This window comes from Furipterus horrens, unplaced genomic scaffold, assembly GCF_987537825.1.
Source record: "Furipterus horrens unplaced genomic scaffold, mFurHor1.1.pri manual_scaffold_7, whole genome shotgun sequence".
NCBI lineage: Eukaryota > Metazoa > Chordata > Mammalia > Chiroptera > Furipteridae > Furipterus > Furipterus horrens.
Window position 1 is genome coordinate 97,783,215 of NW_028327177.1, and position 15,922 is coordinate 97,799,136.

The 15,922-nt window shown below is 42.1% G+C and overlaps 1 protein-coding gene and 1 pseudogene across 5 annotated transcripts in view; one reads left to right on the forward strand and one right to left on the reverse strand.

The window, feature by feature from the left end:
- Positions 1 to 15,922, forward strand: part of SFMBT1 (Scm like with four mbt domains 1) — a 124,466-nt gene that overhangs the window by 32,162 nt on the left and 76,382 nt on the right. The gene's annotated exons all lie outside the window — the stretch shown is intronic.
- Positions 5,413 to 5,870, reverse strand: LOC150004848 (large ribosomal subunit protein eL32 pseudogene; annotated as a pseudogene).

Here is a 15,922-nt window from a genome sequence, read left to right on the forward strand (position 1 = left end):
GTGGGAAGGGGCTCTGAGCCGAGGCAGGAAGACATGTCCTACCCACTTTTGGGTGGCTCGCTTGACCCAGGGCTCCCCTGCCTCACAGTGTCTGGAAATGACCCGAGACTTCTTCTTGGGACAGCAGTGGATCGACGCAGGGGGAAACAAAAGCAAACACCACGGCAACCAGGCAACCTCGTGCATGGGCCAAGGTAAGAATATTGGGCTTAAGTACTGCCTTGGTGGTTGCGCATCCTTGGGAAGCTGACTGTGTGTGTGGCTGGGATGTGTCTCAAGACACAAAGTGAGTGTGGGGTGCCCCTCCACTGGGTCCATTCTCCTGTGAGGGAAACAGCCGGAGACGGACGAAGCATCTCGGGCTGTGTGCAAAGTCTCTTTAAGAGGGTTAAGCACACAAGACTGTATACAAGAAACTTCTAGTAAGGGCAGTTGAGTATACAGGGCATGGGTAGAAATTATCTGGTATAGGGGGATTGAGCTCACAGGATCTGTGTTCAATAAATCTTTGGTAAAGGAGGTTGAGAACACGACTGGATTCAGCCACAGGAATCAGCTGAGGATGGAAAATAGAAATTCTAGGACTAGAGAAATTAAAAGGGGTGGGACCAAGGAAGGCCCCACAGACATTCCACCCAACAGTCCATTAGGGAGAATGTTAGAGCACTGGGGAGAGGATCCCCGGACCAAAAGTAACAATGGTAAAATATTGTTGTCTCCTTTGGCCAAAGGAACCCATTTAGGGGAAATCTGTCTTCTGGCCCCAATTTGGGTCTGATGAATGTTGGGTTTGTCAAGCTCTGGTCTTATATGTGAGTGATCAGGCATCAGCTTTTTAAAATTGTTTGTTTCTTTTTGGAGAGAGGGGAGGGGAGAAGGAGAGGGAGAGAGGCATCACTGTGTGGTTGTCTCTCACTTGTGCCCCCAGTTGGGGACCTGGCATGTGGCCTGGTCATGTGCCCTGACTGGGAATTGAACCAGTGACACTTGGTTCGCAGGCCAACGCTCAATCCACTGAGCCACAGCAGCCAGGGCCAGGCATCAGCTTTTAAAGAAGCGAGGGAATATGCTCTCTGCTGATCACCACCTACCAGCAGATCTGCAGGTCTCTTCCCTATAAAAGAGAAAGAAGATAAAGCCTGGGACCCTCTGTCTTGTCTCCCACTGCCTTATAGCCCTGGCCAGCCGGAGGCCAACTGGGCAGAGGCACCAGAACAGACAGTACAGATGGATCAGGCCGGGAACACCTACCAGATACCCCACCAGTATCCGCCCCGTGGGAACTTAGTCTAGATTAAAAAAGGAATTAGAACAATGTAAGCAAGACCTAAAGAACTTCCCTGTTCCCTCAGAGCAGCCGATGTTTCCCCTTAGGGAGGTCTCCATGGGTCCAGGACATATTGGATATGTCAAATGCTCCTTCAACAAGCACTGAAGTTAGAAACTTCAAGCGCAATACGAAGCACTTGGTAGAGGACCCCTTTGGATTGGCAGAACAATTAGATCAGTTCCCTGGACCCAGCATATACATGTGGACGGAATTAATGTCTATACTAGACATCTTCAGTGGGGAAGAGAAGGGAGTGATCAGACGGGCTGCTATGAGGATATGGGAAAGGGAACATCCTCCCGGTCAGGGAATTGTCCCAGCCTAACAAAAGTTTCCCAGTATAGACCCTGAATGGGATAACAGTCTGGAGGATAGGGCTCAGATGAGAGTAGGAGCCTCATCATCGGGGGAATCAAGGAGTTCGTTCCCCAAGCACAGAATGTCTCCAAGGCATTCGAGATATAGCTCCATCAGCATTCCTAAGGAAGCTCAGGGACCAGGTGAGAAAGTATTCTTGTCTAAATCCAGAGAATGCTGTAGGACAGGGACTCTTTAAAAGTCACCGTTGTAACAGAAGCTGGCCAGATATTTGTAAGAAATTGCAGAAGGTAGGTGAATGGGCCAGATAGAACAATTGAAAAACTCAGGAAATCTCAGAAAGTGTATGTTAGAAGAGAGGAGGAGAAGCAGAAGTTTGTTTAAAGCTGCAGGATATCTCTGCAAATCTAGGAACTTTTAGCTGCCAGATACTGAGTTTGAGTATAGTCCTTCACCATGTGGAAAAGAACAAGGACTGGGAGCGTATTTTGGTTAAATCTAAAGAAGTAAAGGGTATTTAGAAACTTTGTGAATGTTGCGGAAGATTGTGGAAAGTCGTAATGATAAAAAAGAAACAGTTATGGAACTTTTAAACCTGGGAAAAGGAAACCTCAGCTGCTTGTGTTCTGATTTTATAAGTGTACCTTTGTCTGTTCTGCTGTGGAATTCTCTGTATCTGTTTTTGACCAATGAGACCTAGGAAAGGTTGTCTGTAAACCAGTTGGCAAAAATTCCTTTTGCCACCCAGGACCCAGACAGGGTCATTCAGGGCTGCTGAGTGCTCCAGCCTGGGCAAGTGAGTATGTCTCTGCCAAGGGCATTTCTCTCTAGGAGGCCAGTGGACATACTGGAGAGAGAGGGCCTAGCTATCTGTGTTTTGAATTATTGCTCTGTTTATGCTCTGAAAGGAAAAATTGAGGTTTCCCAGGGAAATTTAAAACTTCACCTGAAAGAAAGGGAACCAAGGAAAGTGTAAGGTGTGTAAATGAAAAAGGTTTGTTAGAAGTTTATAAAGGTTTTGAAAAGAAATTGTATGGTTTTAGTAATGGAAGGTATAATGCATGGAAATGCAGTTTTGAAGGACAAGGATTTTCCTTCACACCTTTATATTTTTCTCCCTACAGGAACCCTCCAGTATTTCCATTCTAAAGAAGTAAGAAGTCACATAAGGTTCCTTTGCATAAAACTAATAAGACCAGTTGCTAATGGTGGTTTTTGTATCAATTGCTGATCTTGTGTTTATGCAAATGAACAGGCTAAATTAAAACTGGACTTAATGCAGTCCCTTTAATAACAAGGAGGGTAATCTTAAGGAGAAAAATCATGATTTGAGGAAAATCACAATGCTCAGTGGTAAACTATAAACTAGTGCAGCTAACTGTGTCTATAAAGTTTATTTTAATTAAAAGTTTGTTTTCATTTGAAAGTTAAACCAGGTCTGTGACATTATCAAAGATGCTTAATTTACAGGCAAGAAGAATGTCTAATGCCTTGCAACTGGATGTCTTCCCAATAAGACAGTCTTGCAAATTTAGAGACTGGTTTGTGAATTGTGTTGTGTGAATTAACATGTATGTTCTTTCTGTTTTCATAGGGCATAAGCCTATGATCTCATTACCTGAGTGATTGTCTGTACATACAGGCCTCACTTAAGAAGCCCATCTGCATTGCCGCTTCCTGAGACTCAACAGTTTGGCTGAACTAAGTGGTTGGGTTGGTGAAGTATGGGTTGGTCTGTGGGCTCACTTTAAAACTGGTCTCTCTTTTGCCTAAAATAACTTTAAGCAAAGGAGCTCCTCCCCCAAACTGCCAGCCTCTCCAGCGAAACCCTCTTCTTCTAACACTTAACCAGCCACAGGCCTTAAGTCAGGAACCCCATGTGGCTACCAGAGTTTATGGCCTAGAAGCTGATGTATCTGGCATAGATCCAGTAGGGTGGCTAGGTCTCCACTTAGTGACAACTCCTCCTTCCCTAGAAAATCTAACTTCTCCCAGCTGGACCTCAGAAACACCTCAGAAGACCGCAGAATGATCCAGCCAAGGTAAAAGTTTTTGAGGTATTAAATCTCAGACAAACCTTAGAGATAGAGACTGGGTACGGGGACGTAAATGCTTGTGTAGAATGGGTCAAATTTACCATTAAATCCCTGAATAAAAGCAACTGTTATGCTTGTACCACAGGGAGACCCCAGGCACAGGTCGCACCATTTCCACTAGGCTGGGACTCTGACCCCTTGGGAATGGCCTGTATGCTCACTCTCTCCCGGGATGAGAATGCATGGGGAAATGAGACTTGCAGAAGCTTGTCTCTCCTCTTTCCCTCTATAAGGAGTAATGGGACTCAGTCTCTCCCTTCATACTCAGTGGGGCCCATGAATTACTCTTCTTGCCTCTCTAGGTGGGAAGCGAATTCCAGTACCCCTGTGGGAGAACTCCTAACAAGCACTCATACCAGAAATGCGAGCCACCTTCACAGTGGGACCGGCAACTATATTCCCCTCCGAATCCCCAGAACAGATGTCTGGTGGTATTGTGGGCAGAGGAGTCTCTGAAAAATCCTACCTGACAGGTGGAGTGGAACTTGTGCCCTGGTTCAATTGGCTATCCCTTTATCCTAGCATTTCCAAAACCGGTCTAGACTGCCCCTGCTAGGAAAAAGAGGTCAATGGCGCCTGGTGGATCCTTCAATCCTCATATCTATATTGATGCCATTGGGGTCCCTAGAGGAGTTCCAGATGAGTTTAAAGCTAGAAATCAGATAGCAGCAGGGTTTGAGTCAGTGCTCTTCTGGCAGTCGACCATTAATAAAAATGTTGATTGGATAAATTATATTTATTATAACCAGCAGAGGTTTATCAATTATACTAGGAATGCTATAGAAGGAATTGCTCAAGAATTAGATGCCACCAGTCGAGTGGGTTGGGAGAACAGGAAGGCACTGGATATGATGTTGGCAGAAAAGGGAGGTGTATGTGTAATGCTCGGGGGCAATGTTACACCTTTATCCCTAATAATACAGCCCCTGATGGATCTATCATTAAGGCTCTGCAAATGAACTAGCGGAAAACTCAGGTATTGACAATACCATAACAGGATGGTTAGAAAATTGGTTTGGCAACTGGAAAGGAATGATCTCATCAGCTCTCGTATCCCTCGTAGTGGTAGCAGACGTCCTCACAGCTTTAGGTTGCTGTATTCCATGCGTCAGAGGTTTAGTTCAGAGACTGATTGATACTGCGTTAACTAAACAAATGCCAGCAACTTTTCATAATCTCCTCCTCCTGGAGGCCAAAGGGAATCCTAACTATGAGGAAAAAAGTCGAGAAATCCTCCTTAGATTTGAAGGGATAAATAGAATGGTTTGAGGAGTCAATTTTTGAAAAGAGGCAGGGGGGAATTGTAGGAAACAAAGACATAGTGACTCCCAAACCAGTAGAAAATCATTAGTAACAAAGGGCAAATATAATTAGAGGGTCTTAAGGGACATCCTGAAGGGGGAAAGATAGTCATCACCAGACAAAGGGAAATTGGGAGAAGGGAGTTGACAGTAGTAACTTATTCACAAATCACAATAGGGGTATTTAGATAATCGTGTTAGATTGTAACTCCAGAGTAACCAGTCATGGAGAAACTGGGGAGAAGGAGAGGAGAGGGGGAGCTAATTGCATTAGGGAGGGGGAGCTAATCTCATTACTATAAAACTAGTTTTCTTTTTTTTTTCTTTTTTTGGCAGAATTTTATGGTTTTATTAACACAAATACAATGTGTACACAGTCTGTCTATTCGTTTTCTTCACTGCGCAGCCTGGCATTGGGATTGGTGACTCTGATGGCTAGCTGGGCCGCTCTCTCCACAATGGCTTTGCGGTTCTTTGAGGAGACATTGTGAGCAATCTCAGCGCAGTAAGATTTGTTGCACATCAGCAGCACTTCAAGCTCCTTGACGTTGTGGACCAGGAACTTTCGAAAGCCACTGGGCAGCATGTGCTTTGTTTTCTTGTTGCTCCCATAACCAATGTTGGGCATCAAGATCTGGCCCTTGAATCTTCTACGCACCCTATTGTCAATACCTCTGGGTTTCCTCCAGTTGCGCTTAATTTTGACATATCGGTCTGACTGGTGCCGGATGAACTTCTTGGTCCTCTTCTTGACAATCTTGGGTTTCACGAGGGGTCTGAGGGAAGCCATGGTGCCGACTAAGAGATGGCTGCCACCTCCGTAGGCAGCGCTGAAGAGAGGAAGCTAAAACTAGTTTTCTTCGTCTACTTGGGGCGCCCATTCTCCTGGCTGAGGGTGTGCCCGACTCAGCAGACTCGTGAATAAACGCCTCGCTTTGCTGCTCAAGTCCTGTGTCCTGGTTTTTAACGTGAGCATTTCTCACAATACTGAAGTCAGATCTAGTTTCCAATAATTAGTTTTCCATGTGGGGGGAAAAATGTGAAATTGGAGCTTTCCCTCATATCAGCTGGATTAAAGAGCTGAATGTAAAAAGCATAATTAGAAAACTCTTAGGTGATAATAGAAGAGATTTCTGTGACCTCAGGGTGGAGAAGAATTTCTTCAACATGGTGAAAGAAGTACTAACTGGAAAAAAAAGATTGAGAAACATGATTACATTAAAATTTAAGCCATTATCAACAGACATACAGAGAATGAAAAAATGAGCCATGGAATAGGAGGATAAATTTTAATCACATGTAATTATCAGAATATATAAGCGCTCTTTCAAATCAGTAAGTAAAAAAGATAGCCAGTAGAAAAATGACTTGAGCAGCCACTTATCAAAAGAGGAGATACAGTGGTCAATAAATGTAAGAAAAGGTGTTTAACCTCACTTTAATTAGGAAAATGCAAGTTAGAACACTTTTAACACAAGATTTGTAAAAGTTTAAAAATCTCACTGTAGGAAGTGAGTATGTGGAGCCTGGGCGCTCTGTTCAACTTGTGAGACCATACAACCACTTTGGGAAAATTGGACATTGTTTTAGAAGTCGGATATGTGCTCATCCTGACCTCAGCTGCATTGAGATGTCTGTGGCCTGAGGCAGGCATTGCGATGGTCAGGGCTGTGATTGTAAGGTTACTAGAGCTCAGGGGGGCCCTTAGTGTCTGACGTTAAACAAATTGCTTCTATGTTAGGAGTGTAAACTTAAAGTTTTATAATTTTTTCCTTTGTCCTTTTAATTTATTAATGACTGTTCCGGAGTTTAGAAAGCCCATACTTTTTTATTTTATTTTATTTTATTTTATTGCTAACAGTAGAGTGCCAGAAAGACAGCAGTCTAAATAAAAGGATAAAAAAAATGTTGTTTTTGATGAAATAGGTCTTCTCCACTGCATAACCTTGCCACTTGAGGCAGAAAATTGAAAAACATGCAATTACAGGCTTTTTTCTCTTACTTTTAAAAGAGCTTTATTTAGATAATCGTTTACATATCATAAAGCTCACCTACTTAAAGGATACACTTTAGTGGTTTTTAGTATATTTCCAGAGTTGTACAGCTATCATCATAATTTAACTATAGAGCATTTCATTATTCCAAAAAGAAATTTTGTACCTATTAGCAGTTATTCCTTATTCCTCCTCCCTCTGACTCCTCAGCCTGAGGCAACCACGAATCCACTTTTCTGTCTCTAGATTGCCTGTTCTGGATATTTTGTATGAATGATATATGTGATCTTTTGTGACTTGCTTCTTTAACTTAATATAAAGTTTCTTAGGTTTATCCGTGTTTTAGCATGTATCAGTGTTTTGAGGAGGGACTCAAATGTTGTAAAATTTTAGTTTCAGGTAACATCTAATGAGCTTAGTAATCAGTATATTTAAAAAGCCATTGTTTCAGGGACTGGCTGTATGACCCACCTAGACTCAGGAGACCATGAGCAGTTCCACCTTTGTGCCCCAGGGGCACCGCAAGCAATCACGATGGTATATCTGAGCCACTGTACTCCAGGGTGAGAGACCACCGCCCAGGACACAGACGAAAGAATGCTGCAGCTTTTATCTGATTAACTTTTTCCCCGAATTCCAAACCCCTTACTTACACTTTTCTTCTTATAAAAAGGGCCAGTTAATAATAGAATTTAAGACAGTCTGTTAGGGTATAAACCTGCTGTCTTCTCAGATCACCAACCATCCAAATAAAGCGCCCATAAAGATCCAATCCGTGTCTCTGCTTATTGGCTCTGGTAGATGACAGGCAGCATGAACACTGGCTTTTCCAGTTTCAGTTTTATTTCTTTTCATTGCTAGATCATATTCTACTGTATAGATATGTCACATTTTATTCATTCATTCATTATTTTATTGACATTTGGGTTTCCACATTTTGGCTGTTGTAAGTAATGCTGTTATGCTTTTATTGTTTTTTGTTTTTGTTTTTACGTTACCTTTGAGTCCCCCTACAGCCCCCTTCTGCCAGCAGTCACCACACTGTTGTCCATGTCCATGAGTCCTTTTATTCCTTTTTGCTCAATCCCTCCACCCCCTACCTCCTTAATGCTCTTATGGACATTCATGTATAAGATTCTGTATGTAATATTTTCATTTCTTAGTTGCACATACCTAGGAGTGTAATTGCAGGGTCATTATTGAAACTGGAAACGCTGGTGTCTGTGCTGCCTGTCACCACCAGACCCAACAAGCAGAGACAGGGATTGAATATGGCGCTATATTCAGATGGTTGGAGATCTAAGAAGACGGTGGGTTGTACCCTGACAGACCTTCTTAAATTCCATTATAAGCAGACCCTTTTAATAAGGAGTAGGAAAGTGTAGGGAAGGGGTTTGGAATTCAGGGGAAAAGTTAATCAGATAAAAGCTGCAGCATTCTTTCATCTGTGTCCTGGGCTGTGGTCACCCTGGAGTACAGTGGCTCAGATACCATCGTGATTGCTTGCAGTGCCCCTGAGGCACAAAGGTGGAACTGCTTATGGTCTCCTGGAGTCTAGATGGGTCATACCTCCAGTTAGGTTTGTGCCCAGAAGGAGGGAGAAGTCGGGTGGACCAGTTTAAAGTCTTTATTGAGGGATGTTCAAGCAGGCAGGGATAGAGGGGTTTTTAAGGTCTTGGAGCAAACCCTCAGGGGGATGGGTCACCCTGCTGGTTGGCTCCAGAGTCCCGGGTATAGGTGATTGCGAATGAACAATGTCCCCTGTTTAGGGATGGCTGTCAGGAGGCTTATGGTAAATGATTAAGGGAGAGGGGAAGGGGCAATGGGGGTGTAACTAGTTCTCAGCAGCATGCGGGGGCTTTTCCTTAGTCACCTCTGTTAATGGGGAACCTTGTGATCTGGTGCATGGCCGGTGATATACACCCTCTTTGTTTCAGCACAGGCGGTGGCTCAGGTCCTCTGTGACTACAGTCCACAGTTCCCGAGAACACAGTGACCACTGGCCATAGCCTGTTTTGCAAGGCCTGACTCAGGTGGCAGGTTACGGGGCAGGAAACATGGGGTCTCTGGCCCTAACACCTCCAGTCCTTGAAACGATAGCTTTTTTATATACATTGATTACTAAGCTTATTAGCTGTTACCTGAAAGTAAAATTTTCCAACACTTGAGTCCCCCATCAATATGGTAACTTTCTGTTTAACGTTTTGAAAAAAACTGCCCAACTGTTTTCCAAAGTGGTTACACTACTTTACATTCCCACAAGCAATGTATGAGGTTTTTAGTTGGTTCACATTTTAGTTTTCTTTTTTCTTTAATTACAGTTTACATTCAGTATCATTTTATATTAGATTTTCAGGTCAGTTTGTCCACATTTTTATAAAAACTTATTCTCTTATTATAGCCATTCTTGTGGTTTTACTTGAGGAAATAAAAATTAAAACAGTGAGATTCCATTACACATTTGTCACGTATGGAAATATTTATAAGAAATGAGTATGTGGTGGTCTATTATTTTTATATGGTTCAGAGGTAATTTTGGCTTTTTAAATGACTTTTGTTGAAGTGAAGTTGCTTAATGCTCTCATCTGGGGGGTCCTCCAGCCTCATGATTTTTCTCTGCTCTATTGAAGTTTATGCTAGCTGTGTCCTTATTCACTACATCAACACTCATTAAGGGCATGTCTCTTCTCAAAAGTCCCATCCTGAGAGAGCCTAGGACACTCCTGTGTCCTAGGGATTAAGACATCTGATTTTGTGGTGTGCAGATAAAGAGTGTTGTAAAAATAACTATAAAATTATAAGGTAGACTAGATGTGCTGTTGTTCCCCAGAGATTTTTACAAAAGAATTCTTGTTACCAGTGACAGTTCTCAGATATATTTCCTACTTAATTGTTAGTTGATTAGGTGGTGGTTTTAAAAACTTTGTAAGAAGTAGTCTGTCTTATTTCCTGAGGCTTTAGAATGTACAGTAAAATGTTTAAGAAAAAAATAACAGAAGATGAAGAAATCCATTTTGGGAAAAGCTTATGCGTAAGGATTTTCTTTTTGAAGTGCAGCCTTGGATTTGGCAGTTATTTAGTAGTGTAACCTTCGGCAAGTTAAATAACTTCTTTAACCCTCATTTCCTGACCTTTAAAATGGGATTGTTTCTTCCCTGGCTGGTGTGGCTCTGGAATGAGCGCAGGCCTGTGAACTGAAAGATCACTGGTTTGCTTTCCCACCAGAGCACATCCCCGGGTTGCGGGCCAGGTCCTCAGTTGGGGCCTGCTCATCAACATTTCTCTCTCTCTCTTTCTCCCTCCCTTCTCCTCTCTCTAAAAACAAAAATAAAGTCTTTAAAATGGGAATATTTCAAAGGGTGGTGGGATGAATGAGGTTATCGAATTGCAGAACGAGCATTCAAGTGTTGCTTCTCTTCCTCCCTGACCTCAAGGCATGAAAAAAAAGAACTTCGTAAGTTAGCCACGTTCCTTCTAGAAGTAATTAAAGCTACCAATCAAATTATTATGAGAGCATTTTAGTAAAAGTACAAATGAGTAAACGTAGTAATATACTTAGCTATAACCATTTCCTAGAATGTGACAAAATTGATGCAATTTTAAATCATTCTTAATTCATATGAGTTAATTTGTAATTTGTTAATTCTAGATTCTTCTTTTACTTCAAGGTATAAGTAATAAAAAATTCTTCAGGAGGTTTATAAGCATCCTGATTATATTCTAAAATAAAATATACTTTTTTGCAACAGTAATTTGTAAGAATGTTTCTAATACAAGGCAGAGGGAAATGATCATAAATGTAACATTTTATTTTTTTTCTTTTTATTGAAAATCAATTAACATGTCCTTCCCTGAGAAAACTGCTCTTAGCTTCCTACCTCTAGATTTCCTTTCTATTTAATGTGTATAAAGTAACTCTTGTAGTGACTGGCAGAAAGTGTTAATTCCCTTCCCCCTTTTTTCTTACCTCCTTTTCTTCATTTCTCCTTGGGTTTTCCTGATAGGTAGCTACTTGCACTGTGCTGGTTAGCTTGTAAATCTGTAGCTCAGCCTGTCTTACACTTTGTTGCCTGATAGGAGCCTGGTTTTCAGCTGCTTCTGGGACTTTTCACCTGGGTGGCCCACCCTTAAACCTAGAATCCATGTACGTCATAGTGGAATGCACCTGTCTGACATGTCCTCCAATCCCCAAACTCAGTTCTTCTTCACTACTGCTTGATAGAATTTAGAGTCATTTCTGATTTTTCTGTTACTTCCTACTTTGCTGTGTCTCTTAGGTAAAATCTTTCCTCACCATTCTGATGGCTGCTTCTCTGCCTGTCAACCAAGCCTTCAGCCTTTTGTCCCTGGGTTAGTCCAGCACCTTCCTGCTGGTTTGTCTCTAGTCCTAACTCCCCTTTAACTGTGTATATCAGCTGACAGACAAACTTTAAAATGTAGTACTTCTCAAATCCGTCTTGTTTGTTGGTTTTTGTGCAGTATATAACTTTTGCATGTTATATATACTCTTCTGTGTGGCCTTGTTACCCTGTACACGAGCAGACTGATCTCTTCTGTCACCTTACATGCAAGCATACCTCCCCCCACCTATACATACACACACGCACGCACGCACGTGCACACACACACACAGATGATGCCAGTCTTGCTGCATTTTGCATGCTGCTTGCCCTGCTTGGAATGTCTTCCACTCTTCCCTCTACCTTTCCAAAGTTCTCTCTATCCTTCAGGTTGAAGTTCATGCTTTGCTGTTAGCCGCTATCTTGACCTATAGTTAATACTCCCTTCTTTGCCTTGCATTTCAAAAGTTCTCCCAGTGGCTCTGTTCCAAAACCCTTTAGGGCAAAACTGAGCTTTGCATCATTCTCAGCCATTTCTAGGGTAGTGCTAGAAACAAAGGATGTACTCAGTAGTTGTCACGAGTGTATGTTCATGATACAGTCTTTCCTATAAGTCAGCGGGGCAGTGGCTCGGCTAGCTGCCTGATGAGCAGCCCCGCACCAAGGAACAGACAAGAGTCACACACAGTAACTATGCTATTCACTCAGCTTTTATTGAATGCAGGTCCACTCAAAGTAGAACATCAACATGCATTAATACCCTACTCATACTCTAAGAGAATTATAGCATGCATACACACACGGCAATCAACGGGAGATAATGAACCCAAGTCCCAGAGTCTCAGTCTGCAGGTCCAGGAGATAGGATGGTGGGCAGAAGAGTTGTCAGCATCTTGCAGGGAAGGATCTCTGGAGCCAGGTGAGCAGCAGGGCATACAAAGTCCTCAGTCCAGCAGGGTGGAGCCTCCGGTGGCCGATGCCAAGGGAGATCAGCGTGGCGTGGAGCAGCACTCTGGTGTGTGGAGCTCAGCTGTCTCAGCACTGATCTGGAACCTGCCTCAGTTATTCCTGGAAAGTGTTGTACTCCACCCTTCTGGGTCTTTTCAATAAATTCTTGGGACCCCTGATGCCAAGTTTGGAATTTGTCCAGGAACCTGTGGATGGTATGTGGCTGTTCTGCCTGACACCCCTGCTGGCAAGAGTGGAATTTTCCCAGGAGCCTATATATGGGTGGTCCCTCTCTGCAGACATGGCTGTTCTGAGCACATGTGCAGCTGTCTTAGCGGTGTCTCCTTGTGAGACGTGTCTGCTCTGACCACATGAGTAGATATCTTAAGTGTGTCCCCTTGCCAGATGTGTCTAGAGTAACTTAGGTGGTTTTCCTCTTGAATGAAAGTGTCATGGCTGACTGAAAATCATTTTAGTTGACATGAGTGACTCCACTTTGTTTTATATACTTTATGCTATCTTGATGGGACCAATGCCATTTTATTGGTCCTACTCTCTACAGTAGTATATAGAGGTAAATTGGAAGAATGGTCAAGAAAACATTGTAAACATGTGGGTTTCCCATTGTATTGGTAAATACTGGAAACAGTTCTAAAGATATAAAATAGATGTTTATAAGGTTTGTGGTCTTTCCCTAGGATAGTTTTATCTTTTACCTGTGTTTCTTGGGGAAGCTTTGAGCAAATTACCTTATTTAAACATCTTGTTTTATAAGTTAAGCTCTAGATGTATATAGACTCATTTGTCACTTTCTTAGTTAGCTACTGTAAAACAAATACTATGCTATAAATAAAATGTCATTAGAATACTATATTTTTGGTTGTACAAATTTAGTGACTGTCGTCTTTGAAACATGGCTCCACTTATCCTCTTGTGCATTTTCCCATCTACATTACATAAAGAAAATTTTCTATATTATTTCCTTTCCCAAAAGCATCTTTGGAATAGAAAGGGATTCCCAGTTTTACAAAGGGTTAACTCAGGATCCAGGAGCTACTTTCCCCTGGCTGGGCAGCAGTGTCCAGTCATTGCCCAGCTTGCTCATTCTTGATATCTGTCTCACTTTGCACCCTCCTGGGCTAGGGCAGTAGGAGCTGCTTGTACCCCTGCACACCAGGGCATAGGAGCATCTAAGCTAGACTAGTTTTCCTCTTTTTCTTTTACTCAAATGTTCCTTGTTTGTTTGGTGAGAATGAGAGAATCTCCATTGTTTGAGTTCAGAGGTTTCTTTTGTCCTTCTCCTCTTGTACTTAAGACAGTCTTAATACCTTGTTACTTACTTTTGTCTCCTTTCCTGCTAGTTTGAGGAAGGGGTAATGTTTTATCTTTGTAGCTGCTACATAGGAAAGCACAGTATAGGAACCAAGTAGATATTTGTTGAATGTGTAAATGATTCATGTGTTTAAAAGCCAAACTTTTTCCCCCTGTATTTTCTCAAATTCTCAGCAGATTAACAACTTTGTTGTTCAAAACCAGGGGCTCTTAAACTTTTGGTATTCGCATACACCTTTGGTAAACTAGTGAAGCTGGTGGACCTGTTTTTCAGATTAATGGTCTTAAATAAATAAAATACATAGGATTAAAAAGGAAATCAGTGACATATATCTGTATCATCTGTAATGTGATATAAAAATATCTGTTCTTTGGTGACAAGAATTACTGCTAATGTTGCTGTGATTTGTTGCCTACACTCACATTTGAAGGAAATCTTAAATTTCAATTTTAGTTTAGCGAAAACAAATGTAAAAACTTCCATTCAAATTCACAGACCCCTGAGTTCTCTTCCTGGACCCTAGGACTCCAGGTCAAGAACCTTGTTTTAAACAGCAGGAATACAATGAACTGCTTCAAGTAGGAAGACATTTTGAGAAATTTATCTTTTTTAGCACTGTTGCTGATTTTTAGTAAACAAGTTTGGGATAGGAGAGTGGAAAAGATCATTGTTAATTGCTGAGGATCCCAATGGACAGAGACTTGGGTAAATGATTTCTGTTTTACAGTGATCCCAATGGACAGAGACTTGGGTTAAATGATTTCTGTTTTACAGTGATAACATTTTGGCAACTGTGTGAGTGCATAGCGTACAGAAAAACCTTTTAAACATATGTGTGTAGTGTCTTTCTTATTCACATTTGAAAACGACAGAGATAACAGTGGGAAAATTAATGAATTTCAGATTCAGAGACCTGCATTCTGAATAAATCTTAATCTTGCTTGAGTCTTGATTTCCTTCCCTATAAAAGAATAATACTTGCTTTAGAGAAGATGAAATGAGAGCATGTCCAAGTGTTTATAACTGCAGATGAATGCTGGTTTCTCTGTGATAGGAGATGGTTTGCCTTTGCCGTGTGTGTGTTAAGTCCAGGGTCTCATTTCCTTTTTTGTACATCAAGGCTATGAGAGTAAAGGATCTCTGACATTCTTTTAACCTGGAAAATGAGATTAGGAGGCCTGCTTTGTAGCCTTACTAAGATGTAAACTTACTAGGTAGATGCAAGCTGTAAATAGAGTGCTTGGAAATGGGAGAGGAGTAGTTTTGAGTGTTTATAAACCGATAGGCATTCTCAATTATGCCATCTTATTTCATCCTCAGAGCCAGTCAGTAATAATGGTTTTTCCACTTAATAGATAAGGTTATTGAGAACCCTCAGAAGGGTAAAAAAATCTTCCAAAGTCATGTGATGAACTAGAGTTTGAAATCAGGGTTACTACACATAAAGCTGGCTTTTTGCTTTTGTTTTTTGTTATGCAGCACTGTTTCATGCTACTTCCCTAGTGATCAAGAGAACACTCTTGACAGAAAGAATACATATGTATGTATGAAGATTATATTTATGGGAGATCCAAGATGACAGGGGAGTTAAGTGAAAGCTACACTAACCTCCTCCCAGGACAGATCTGGAATTACAACTAAATTGTAGCAAAATCCAGAATAACCAACTGAACAGTAGCTGGAGAGAAGCCTTATAACCACAGACAGACGAAATCACTTCACCACAACGTGACTGGTACGGAGTGTCGAGGACAAGCAAGAGGGCTGGCTGGGCTTCCATGGGATGCAGCTGAAGTGCTGGAGGGATACTTCAGCGGCTGGAGGGGTTCCCCCTGAGAAATGTAGGATATAAGACAAAAGCTGGGCTCCCCAGCCTACAGCAACAGTTTGGGAAGAAACCTAGGTAACATCCAGCTGTGAAAAGCAGTGGGGGTTCTGCCTGCCAGGGAGAGACAGCTGGAGCCACAGCTTCTTAAAGGGCCAGTACATAAAATTTTGTTTGCAGCCACTTACCCTGGGCTCTGGCAAAGGTGGGGGCAGAGTGGATTAGAGATGCTTGAGGAGAGTCCTGGGGATAGTGGCTTTGGAGAGAGAACTGAGAGAGCAGTCTCCAGGATCCCTGTGCTGAGTCATTCCCTATACTGCAGGAGCCATCTTGCTCGGGTAGAGCAGTCCTTTCCAAGTGTCATCAGCCTGAGGGGAGGTAATAGCCATGCCCACAGGAATTATTACGCCCCACCCTGCGGAACGTAAGCTTGACTG